At 50.0% G+C, this 11,630-nt stretch overlaps 1 long non-coding RNA gene across 1 annotated transcript; it reads left to right on the top strand.

Moving 5' to 3' along the window:
* The first annotated feature begins 1,399 nt into the window (after positions 1-1,399).
* On the top strand, positions 1,400-7,897 carry LOC125099219 (uncharacterized). The gene is made up of 3 exons (XR_007127058.1): positions 1,400-2,263; positions 3,643-3,765; positions 7,481-7,897. It is a non-coding gene; the product is annotated as an uncharacterized LOC125099219 (long non-coding RNA).
* The last annotated feature ends 3,733 nt before the right edge of the window (positions 7,898-11,630 follow it).

The following is an 11,630-nucleotide window of genomic DNA, read 5'->3' on the forward strand; positions in this document are numbered from 1 at the left end:
CCTGTGTGGGGTGATCATAGCTATTTTCTGTTGAACTTGGTTATTGCTGCGCTTCTAGTATTTCTAACTTGAATAGATACTGCTTTTCCATGGAAATTGCTTTACACTTTGATTCTCAAGTGGAAGTTCCAGCACTGTGGGTGGGAGCCGTCCCTGTCTTTAAGTGAGAGGTTCTGGGAAAACCTGGCCGGTGACTCATCCCAGTTTCTCCTTCACCACCCTTGTTGACATCTGGGCTTTCTCCTGTTCTGAATTCATGGACCCTTTTTCTTACCCAACTAATGCTCCCGAGGAAGTAGACTAAAGGGAAGGCAGTAAGAAGTGGAGCAGGAGGAGGAAGAAAAAAACCATTCCGAAAGATTTCTTTTTTTTTTTTTAAAGATTTTATTTATTCATTTGACAGAGAGAGATCACAAGTAGGCAGAGAGGCAGGCAGAGAGAGAGGAAGAAGCAGGCTTCTGAGCAGAGAGCCCGATGCGGGGCTCGATCCCAGGACCCTGAGATCATGACCTGAGCCGAAGGCAGCGGCCTAACCCGCTGAGCCACCCAGGCGCCCCCTGAAAGATTTCTTTAGGACCAGCTCCTATCCCTGACCGGGGACATGCCTCTGGCCCTGACCCCCACCACCCTCACTCCAAGTCAAGGGAACACACTAGTGAGATCCAGGCCGTGCTGACTGTGTGGCAGTTCACACCCAGGTAAACGTCATCAGTTGTCAGATTTTAGAGCAGAAGGAAACTCAGGGAGAGATCTGGTCTCCACATTTCAGTGGAGGGGCTTGAGTCCAGGAGGCCCAGTTCAATTCCAAATCCCCAGCCTCTGGGACACTGTCTTCTTCCTACTGAGACCTCAAGGTCACCTTGGCCTCCCTTGACTTAGGAATCACTAAGTTTGGTCCTGCCTTCCTCGAGGCCTCCATCTCCTCCTTTGGTGCTTCCCACAGGCCCCTCTTCATACCTTCCCGCAAGCTCAGGGGAGAAGCGTGAGAAAGGAGGCCACATGTAGTATTTGCTCCTAAAACCCAAGGATGCCATGTCTTCAGGGGTGATCCAAAAGGCCACACCCTGAGTCTGTTGGCAGCCCGGACTGGTCCGTGTCAGCTGGGTTGTATCCAGACAGTCACATCAGAACCAGTGGGGCGTTCTCGAAAAGGTGGCCCCTCAGGCATATTCATGCTGGGGGACTCCCCTTCTCTGAGAGCCTCCTCCTCCTCCTCCTAAGTCTTACCTCCTCCGGGGTGAAAACTGAATTTTCTTATCTTTTTGTGTCTCCCGCCCACACAGCAGGGAGGACAGAATCAGCCCACGGAAACCGTCTCTGTGTGAAGTCTGGGTTCCTGAGATGAGCATCACCATCGTGGAAGTCCCCCAGAGGGTAAAGGCTTCTGAGAGCAGGGGTACCGACAGCCGGTGGCCAACCGTGTAATCACGTGATTGTAGAGAAGCGGCTCTGAGCCACACCGACCCAGCCCACCCCCTACCAGACATACGGATCCAAGCATGCAGCTCGGGCCGCCGAAACTCAGTTTCCACGTTTGTGAGCGAGGACAAAGGCTTCCTTCTCCAGTTCGTTTTGAAAGTCAAGTGAGGTGACGTGTTGGGCATCCAGGGCGGTGCCTGGCCCCAGAGAGACCCTCAACAGCTGGCAGCTTTCTTTCCTGTTTGCCGCCCCATTCCTCGTAGAGGGGCCTACTCAAGGGAAGAAGCCAGGGGACAAACTCGAGAAGCTTCACCCTCAGAAATAAGCCCGGAAAAGCCTGAGGCTCTCGGGGCCTCTGAACACTCACCAGCAAGCAAGTCGGGCATTTTTAGGCCAGCGGGAACTAGGAAATTTGATGAGGTTCCTTAGGCCTGGGTTACTTGCCTCTTTTGCTTTTGACTTTCGTACCTTTCCTTCCCCGATTTCTTCCTCAGGGTTGTTCGGCTAGAAGGCCTGGGAGTCCGTGATCTAAGGAGCTGTGAGGCAGAGCACCTCTGGGCTGCCAGGCTGGGGGACACAAGGACACAAGGGAACACACTGGGAACACAATGACACAAGAAGGAGTAGAGACGATAGACTGAGGCCTATCCTGAAGCCGGGTGCAGGAGCATGGAGGGGGGCAGAGGTCGGGGTGGGGCTCAGAGCGGCCTACATGGCTGGAAGCCCAGGCGGGTGCTCCAACACACAGCAAGAGCCCAATAATTGCTGGTTGTAGAAACAACTGAACAGAGAAGGTGAAGAAGGAAGGGTTGGTGTGACAGAATTCCAGCTGGAAGACCCACCGGTAAGATTTGCTTTGGAACTTTTCCCACTTGCCACCTGTGTGGTCTCCAGGGTGTGAGTCTGGGTCCCGTCTCTAACCGTGCGGTGCGGGAGGCAGCATCCCTCTGCCTCCTCGACTGAGATCAAAAGGTTGTGGTGAGGGCCAGATCAAGGACCCGTGAGAAAGCTACACTGCGCCCTGGAAGGGTAGGGACAGTGCCAGACTGGTGGAAGTGGCCATAAGAAACGGGCGAGGAGACCAGCCAGGGCAGGTTTCTGCGATCCAGTTGAGCCTTGGCGGGATCCCACAACGGGAGAGAGGCTAATTGCTTCGGGGTCAGCTGCGGAAAAGAGAACCATCACCTCAGGGCAACCCAGGAAATCCATCCCCTTCCGGCAGCTTCTAGGGCTGCCAGGTTTCTAAGGACCTCTGGGCAAAGTCTCTGCCTGTTTCTGCCACCCTCTGGCCAGAAGCTGAACTGCACCCTTGCTAATTTCTCTACCGAAGGTTAGAACACCTCACCTTTGCCAACAGTGTGTATTGGCATAGTGTTTTCAGGTTATACGTATTTCCACCCTCAAAAATGACATTCTGTCGTTTTTGCAAAATATCTTTGCAGTATAAGCATTTTTGTAGTTGAGCAAACCAAAGCTTGGAGAAGCTAAATGAATTTCTGGGGAGAATCAGCCGGGAGATGAGTCTAGAGTCTCTAAGACCTGTGTTCTTTATACTGTCACCAGGGTTGTGTCATTTAGCTCTGCAACTACTCTGGCCATTCTGAGTCTGAGCATGGTGTTCTCCCGACCTCCCCTCCCACCCCTTCCCTCCACTGTGGCCTCCAACTCCCCATACCCCATCTGTATCTGAGGCTGCCCAGGGCAAGGGGTGATGTATATGGCCCCCTCCTCATGGGGACCTCTGTTAGGGGAGGGAGGAGACAGGCTCCCAGGAAGCCAGGTACCCTTGAGAAGAACCCCAGACTGGTACAGGTGGAATTCCCAGCTCAAAGGCACTCCGGCTGGAAGAGGTGGTGCCCAAGCTGGACCTTGAGACACCGGCAGGATACAAGGTTTTTAAGAGGTCAGTGAAAGACAAGGAGGCGCAGGGCTCAGCAGGCGGGCAGCTCAGACACCAGGGAGCTTCTGGTGGAACAGGGTCCCTTGGGTTTGGCAGGGGAGAGAGGCAGGCAGGGCAGCTGCAATCGGAGGTTGCAGAGAAGGATGAAACTCACTATTTTCTAAAGGCTGTCGGTACTTGTATCTTTCACTTGAGAACTAAGACTGTGACAGGCATGTAGTTGTTTGCTTCTAAGGATAACAGCAAAACCGACACTTTGTTTCATAGTATTCATGTGTTTTTTTCCGGGAGTATTTATTGACAGGCTGCTAGCCTTGTTCCAGGCCCTCCCAGGCCCTGGGGGCCCTGTGGACTCATCCAGCTCACCCTCTCAGGGGCACAGATACTCAACAACATGGACAAGTAACATCGAAGTATTTGGGGTGTGACAACGGGAGGAAAACGAGGTAAGCAAGGGGAGTGGAGGCCAATTGGGGCCTTTGGTCTTTGAGCAAGGACAGCCGCAAAGGTGGTGGTGAGTGAAGACTGAAAGGACCTAAGAGGCGGTCAAGTAGGACTATGGGGGAGGAGTCCTCCCGAGCCTGTGGGCAGAAGCCATGCCTGGTGCGTGTGGGGGACAGGGAGGAGTAAGTGGGGAGAAAAGGGAGGGGCAGGCAGGCTGGCCGGGTGGGAAGTCACAGGGTGGGGGGGGTTGTTCAATGCAACCTGCCTTGCAGTCTGGTCCTTTCTGCTGAGTTGAAAGCAAGGGGAAAGAAAGCCTCTTTGCAGTCTACTCTAGATTTGACTGTGGAAAGGGAGGTGAGGCCGGTGGGGTGTGGAGTGGGTCCTGGGGTGCATGGCGAGCCACCACAACCATAGTAGAATAAAACCACCACCACCGTATCATGCTTGCAGAACCGTGAGCATGACTCTTCCTTGCCCTGCCATATCTGCAGCCCCACCAGTGAGACCCAATGTACTGAAGTGATACTGGTGACTTTTTTGGTAGGCTCAATGCCTGGACTGAGAAGGCTGGGGGACCATGGACCACAGCGCCCCACGTGGCCTCTGCATGTGCCTGGGGTCCTCACAGTGTGGGGGGCTCCTTCTCAGAAGGAGTGTCCCAGGAGTGGGCCAGCAGAGAGCCAGGGTTCCAAGAGGAGCCAGCACACCTGCCCAGCTTTTTGTGACTTAGCCTCACGAGTCCTGTAGCACCACACTGAAGTATGATTATGCTATATCTGTCTTCGTTGGGCTCTCTTAGCATCATGTCCTCACGTTTCATCCACCCTGATACAAATGGCACGATTTTGTTCTTTTTAATGGCTCAGTAATATTCCATGGTGTATATCAACCATTCATCAATGAAAGAACTTTTTTTTCCATGTCTGGCTAGTGTAAGTAGTGCTGGGATGGACATGGGTTGCCTATATGCCTTTGAGACAGTGATTTCATTTCCTTCACATATATCCCCAGAAGTGGGATTACTGAATCACATGGTAGTTTTATTTTTAATGTTTTGAGGAAACTCCATGCCGTTTTCTAGAATGGCTGTAGCATCATGGCAGGCATTCTTATGACCAAAAACAAAGGGACACAAGAATACTGTAGAAGGTGTTGGATACGTCTGTTCCCTTGATCACGGGGATCGGGGTCACAGGTGTTGGCATACGTCCAAACTCAACAAATTGTGTACATTAAGTACGCACCATTCTTCAGATACTAATTATACATTAATTTTTTAAACAACCAAAACAAGAACAACACAGGGGATCTCCAGAAGGTCCCTGGAAAGAAGGCTGCCTCTGAGGCCTCCGCCCCCCTATGGGTTTTGTCTGTAAACTTACAACTAATCCATCCTCCCTCCCCCCAGGGGGCCGGGGCAGGGGTGGGTACCAACGCGTGCCAAGCGTGTATTAATAAACTCTGAACCATACTGGCAGCTTTGTGGTTTGCTGCACCTTTTGCAGCCTGGAAAACGTTTTCCAATGAGAAGCCCCTGCTGTTTTATCTATTACATGTGAAACTGAGTAAGTCTCCACACGTCCACTGGGGGTTGGCAAGTAACATCAGAGTGTGCAGCGAGGGGAAAGGAATTAAAAAGGGAGCTAATGTTGTCCTCGGGGAATAGCTGGGGAAGGGGAAAGCCACTCTGGAAGAGGATTGCGGAGTGAGATTTTGCCATGTATTATGGCCACTCAAGGCGGGAGAACATGTCTGTTGTCCTCGTCCCCAACATGTCAGAGGCAGCTGCAAAGAGTGTGGTGCCATGACTGACTTACAGAGGGAATTTTTTTTTTTTTTTAAATCTCACAAGGCAGATTTGATTTCCTGAGAGCCATATGCTTGCTTTTTTTTCCCTCCAAAAGTCCACAATCTCATGTGGGAAAAATTCAGTTTTATTGGCTTTCAGAGAAGAGGGAATTGGAAATGTTAGATAAATAGAGACCACATGGCCCAGAATTTCACAGCCTTCCCCCAAGCCTGTGGGTGGGTGGGTGTTAGGAAGTTGCAGATCTGTGGACAGAAGAGCACAACATGCAAGGAAACAGGAAGTGTGAGATCTGGTCCCTGCTCTGTTGTTGAACACCTCGAAACCCCACTTTGCCTGGGGGCAAGGAAGAGATTTGCCCCCTTTATTGGACAAAGACCAATGTGAGCCTGGTATGAGCCTTGGGACTCAAAAGGGACTGTCAGGGGCCAGGAATCATTATTATAGGAGATGTAACTTACAATCTGACCAACGCTAAGTTATCCATTTGTCCGCTTTTAGAGCAAATACTGTTTAAAGCCTGTGTTAGGATACTTTGTCTGCAAGGTGTGCAAAGGCAACTGAAAAATACCTTACTCAAAGTATTTGAAGGGGGTCAAATAAGTGATTAAATAAATAAGTTATGGGAATGTAATATACAGCATGATGACCAGAGTTAATAACACTGAATTGCATATTTGAGAGATGCAAAGACTAGATCTTCAAAATCCTCACCATGAGAAAAAAAAACAAAGCCTTGCATAACCGTGCAGAGCAATGGATGTGGCCAGGCTTATGGTGGTGAGCATTTTGCACAACGTATAAATACTGAATCATTATGTTGTCCACCTAAAACTAATACAATGTTATATGTCAATTATACCTCAATAAAAAATGTTTTTTAAAAAGCTAGACATAAAGTTACCGTATGATCTAGCAATTCCACTCCTGGGCATGTACCTTAGAGAATTGAAAACATATGTCCACAAAAAAACAGCAAACGTCATGCTTAGTGGTGAAATACTGAGCATGTTCCCTAAAAAAAAGAGAAAAGACCTTACTCAAAATAGGGAGATGATTAGCTCTTGCATTCATCCAGTCAGTCAGTCTGTAAGCTGACAGCACTTTTTTGAGTATCCGCTAGGTGCTAGTTGCTATTCTAAGAATTCCATCAAAATGGCCCCCATTTCTCATAGGATGTATATTCTAATGGGGGAGATACAGGGAAGAATAGCCACGTGAATGTATACATTTTCAGGTGGTGCTAAGTGCTATAAAGAAAAATAAAGCAAGACCAGAGGATGCAGAGTGATGGGGGAAGTGCCATTTTAGGGCTGAAGGTCAGGGATGGCCTAACTGAATAGGCACAGCTGAGCAGAGAGTCCTGAAGGAAAGGAGTACATCATGCAATGGTCTGAGAAAGAGCGTTTCTGACAGCAAGTACAAAGGCCCTGAGGTAGGAGTTAAAGGGTTAGTGAGGATGGAGTGGGCTGAGGTGGGGTGAGGGTGGTAAGAGACGAGGTCAGAGGGGAACAGGCAGGTCAGGAAGGACCTGAGAGACAAGCTAAGGATCTTGGGATTGAATGGAGAGTTTTAGGGGTTTCTGAGCATAGCACTGGTGTTATCTGACTTCGGATTTTAATAGGGTCTCTGGCTACATAAAGGATAGGACTGGAGGCCCTGTGAGGGCTGTGGTGATGGTCTGAGCCAGAGGACCAGGTAAACATCAGCAGATAGACAAGAAAGGGTTGCATTAAGTGTTCATCTCAAAGGCCGTGCCAGTGGGATTTGCTTCTGGATCATGTGGGTATACGATAAAGGTCTAGGAGCAGTTCAGGCACAGCTGAGTCTGTGAGCTCAGATAACAAAATTGGGACTCTGTCTTTCTGTAGCTCTTGGCTCTGCTTTTTCTGTACTGTCTTCATTTTCAGGTGGGCTCTTCCATATGGTGGTAAACAGTCACTGGCACCTCATGGCCCGCTCATGGAACCTTTCTCAGAAGAGCAAGGAAGGTTTTCATTCCAGAAATCTTGAATAAGTGTCCCTCTCTTAGCTCGTTGGTCTGAACAGTGTCATGTACTCACTGCTGAACCAGTGAGAATAGCCAGGAGATGGAGCTACATGGACTGGGCTGGGCCTGAGCCACATACTTACTCTATTCCTAGAGTGCTGGGTAGCACTGGCTTCCCTTCAGCATCTGGGGAGACACAGATAATGGAAAGAAAACCAAGAGTGATCATTGAGAGAAGGGGACTGGATGTGACTGACCGCTAGGGTCCACTGCCTTCCGGGAGAATTTAACAGGGCATCCAGTGTGAAAGGAAAGGGGTACACATCAATGATCCAAGTCAGTGAACTATCACAGATGGAGGCTGAGGGCGAAGAGAGGTGGGAGATATTTCTAGAATAGTTTAGACAATGATGCCACTAGAAATGGGGACCATGGGATCCAAAGCACGTTTCCATTGCAAAAGGGTGAAGTGACAAGTTAGAGAGGGAGATGGGAGAGAGAGAGACCCATAAATGGCTAACCCCAAGTCAAGGCAGAATGAAATCAATATTAAATAAGAAGAATAAGCAAAATACACAGGAGAGCTCTAATTGTGATGCCTACGGGTCAGAGATGGAGAGACAGACAATAGATAGGTAGACATTTAGATCGGACTCTTGGCAGCCCAGGAGTGGAGTTTCACTGTCATTGGTAATGAGCACTTAATTATCCTCGGCCATGACCCCTCGAGGTACGGAGCACCATTTCAGTTGTTAGCTTCACCATCGGTTTGTGTACCAGAGCTGCTAATAGGGAGCCCATCTGACTGTGCCTGTTCCCTCTTCCTTCTTGCCCTAGGCACAACCTTCTGCTCCAGCAGGGAGAGAGCCACGGGAAGAATTATCTGTCATGGAGGGGCAAAGAGCACTTGGTTTGGCTGTGGAGGGAGGACTGGAGAAAGCTGGATGGTTTTCAGGGAAGAAGCGTGTGGCCAAGGGGGGAGTCCCCCCCCATAATTAAAGACCAGCCCAGCACTTCTTCTAGAGAAGAAACAAAATGCAATCAGTACAACTTCCCCAAAGACTGCTGGGAAGCTCCAGAGAAAGAAATACTCTCCTGTCTGCTGAGAAAAAAAAAGAGAGAGAATTAAACAAGAATATGCCGCATCAGTTAAAGCTTCCCAGGAAAAGATAAGAGTAGCGAAAAAAATCAGAATTGGATCACACCAGCCAAAGCAATTAAGGAGAATAAGATGTGCTTTTACAAATATCAGGGGAAAGGAGATTATAGAGAGGAAATAAGACTTAATAAATGCAGAGGACCATGAAATTAATGATGACCACAAACGGTTGAGATACCCAATTCATTCTTTGTTAGCCTTTAACTAGGAAAACAAAGAAAAGAAATGGAGCAATTACAAAGTGAGGACACCTGGAGGAAAGAGTGAGGAAGATGCTGGCAGGGAGGAGGGGTCTCCCGCCGTGCTTCTGAAACTTCACGGGCACCTTCCTGTGACCCGCTACTCGGGCGTAGGGCTCGTGGCGCTGTCCAGCCCTGTGCTCACATCGAGCTGCCCAGCATGAGGCCCCATTTCCTGAGTTTCATGAATTGACAGAGCTGAGCAAAGAAAGGAGAGGCAGGAGAGGGAGATTGGAAGGACAGAGGCACCCTTGGCCATGGTGAGTCTGGAACCATGGGCGTGGCCCCAAACTAAATCACATGGGCTGGCCTGGTCTTCAGCACGGACCTCCCTGCCATCCTTCCCTGTCCCCCTCTCTCTCTCTCCTCCGGAGCTGACCATTCCGTGGTCAGGGCACAGCTCTTGGCTTATTTCCTGTGAAGGGCTTGCCCACGAGTTTGCCATGTTTTTGAGAAATTGGAGGAACTGCCGAGAGGCTGGAGCACGTTCAGCAGACCAGAGTGGCTCGTCCTTTTTTGCTCAGGTGAGGAGATCAAGTTGATTTGTAGGGCTCGCTACCGGAAGTCCTGACTGATACAGTCAGGTTTGGAGACAGGCCCTGGGGATAAAGCTGTGAAGATAAGGGTATTGCTCTCAAAGAGCTCATAGCCCAGTAACGGCAGCATCATAGCAGCAGAGCTTTGCAAGGTGACGTGGTAGACGACATGATGGTGGATATAAGGAAAAGGTGTCCGGATAGCTCAGAGGATGAGGAAGCCACTCTGCAAGGGGAGGCCAGTGAAGGCTTCTAAGAGCCTCCTGTGCTTGCTTCTGCTGAATGACTAGGATTTTGACAAGAGGCCAAGGAGCTCATTTCAGACAGTAGAACCCCATGGGCCAAGGCCAAGAGGCACCAGTAGTGTGTGGCACCTGGTACATAATTCATTCCCTTTCCTTTCTAAATCTTTCCACCATCTCCACCCTCTGAAGCCTAGTATTCTTTTGTAAGTCAGACGTTTCTTGCTGGAGAGAGAGTTTTAGGAATAGATTGAACTGTTGGCTAAACTCAAGTGTTAGGGACCCTCTCACCTCCCGTACTTGCCTTACAAAGAAGACTGAAATGTGAGGACAAGGTTAACCAAGCAATAGACCTCTGACTTGGTAGTTACAGAGGTTTGGGGATGGTGGGGGAGGAGACCCAAGGGCTGGAGTGTCGTATTGATGACCACCTCCAGGGTCCAGGTGGTTCTTAAAGCTCTGAGAACCACTAGAAGGACAAAGTAGCTCACACAGCTTCTGTTCATTCATTCATTCAGGGGGTTCCATGCCAAGCACACAGGCATGGCTGCCACCAGTCCGGAGAGGAAGTCATCACAGAAATAGAGGGACATCCGTGAATGGGAAAAGTTTTGGGGAGGAGAGGTGTGGGCACTCGGCCTGCCCCCAGGGACATGATCTGGTCAGGAAGGTAAGAGAGGCCTCCCTGAGGAAGCACCAGTGACCTGGGATGGGAAGGACCAGTGAGCCTTTACTGGGCCAAGAGGGTGGAAGAGCATTTGCCCAAGGCAGAGACAAGAACAGGGCAAAAGCCCTATATGTGGGGAGGACTCATGGGTAAAAGAAGGTCAGTGTGAGTGGGTTGAGAGGACAAGGGCTGGGATGGGGGCAGGAAGTCAGACAGAACTGGGGAAGCACACGGGTGCCTGGACAGGTGGGGCTGAGGCCAAGGTCCTTCATCCCAGCCGCGGTGTGAGCAGTGGGGAGATGGAGGGGCCTGGATTTGCATCAGCACATTGGAGGAAGCCCAATGCCTGGATGCAGGTTCCGATGTCAGATGGGGGAGGGGCTTGGAGGACAAAGAGGTCGTGAAGATGGATGGGAAGTGGGCAGGAGGACTGAGTATAGTGGGGTGGGATGGGGGTACAGAGAGGGTCACAAATCTGGATGGGGAGAGGTGCCATTAACCAAGATGGGGACCCTTGAAGAGGACGCGTGGCTCTGTCAGCCTGGGCTGCCCTTGCTCTTGCGTGTGGACCTCCCCAGGGACAATCTGGAGGTCCTAGCGCTGCCCCCATCACCCTGACTGGGCTCTAGACATTTAACTCTGATCATCTAGAGGCCACATCGCCTCCTCCCTCCCCAGTGGAGGGGAGGCAGCACCGTGAAAGGACAATAAGACCTTGACGTTGCAACTGTTACTGTCATTCTACATTGTTTTTTTGCCAACTGCCTTTCTTCCCCCTCCCTTTGGTGGAAAGGGAAGAGGCTAATGATGAAGACAAAAGACCTAAAAAGGAGCTATTGACTTGGTAAAACATACTGAAGAGTTACAGGATCAATCAATCATACAGTGTTGGAATTGAAAGGAATCTTAGTTAAAAAAAAAAAAAAAAAAAGGAAAGAAAGAAAGAAAGAAAATCTCTTCCAAAGCAACTTTGACAGCTGTTAAAACACCCCCTGCTTCAGTGTTTCCAATCCCTGGGAGCAAACTGTCTCAAAAAGCAGCCGGTTCCATTGTCAGAGGGCTCTGATAGCAGGAGATAGGCTTTTCTCATATTGAGTCAGAATTGATCTCTGAGCAACCTCCACCCAGCTGTCCTGGTGCCATTCTCTGGAGGCAGAGCAGGTCAACGTCCCTTTTAAAACGTGGTGCCCAGCAAGCGACACGAGACTCCAAATGTGGTCTGATTCA

This window comes from Lutra lutra, chromosome 4, assembly GCF_902655055.1.
Source record: "Lutra lutra chromosome 4, mLutLut1.2, whole genome shotgun sequence".
Lineage (NCBI taxonomy): Eukaryota > Metazoa > Chordata > Mammalia > Carnivora > Mustelidae > Lutra > Lutra lutra.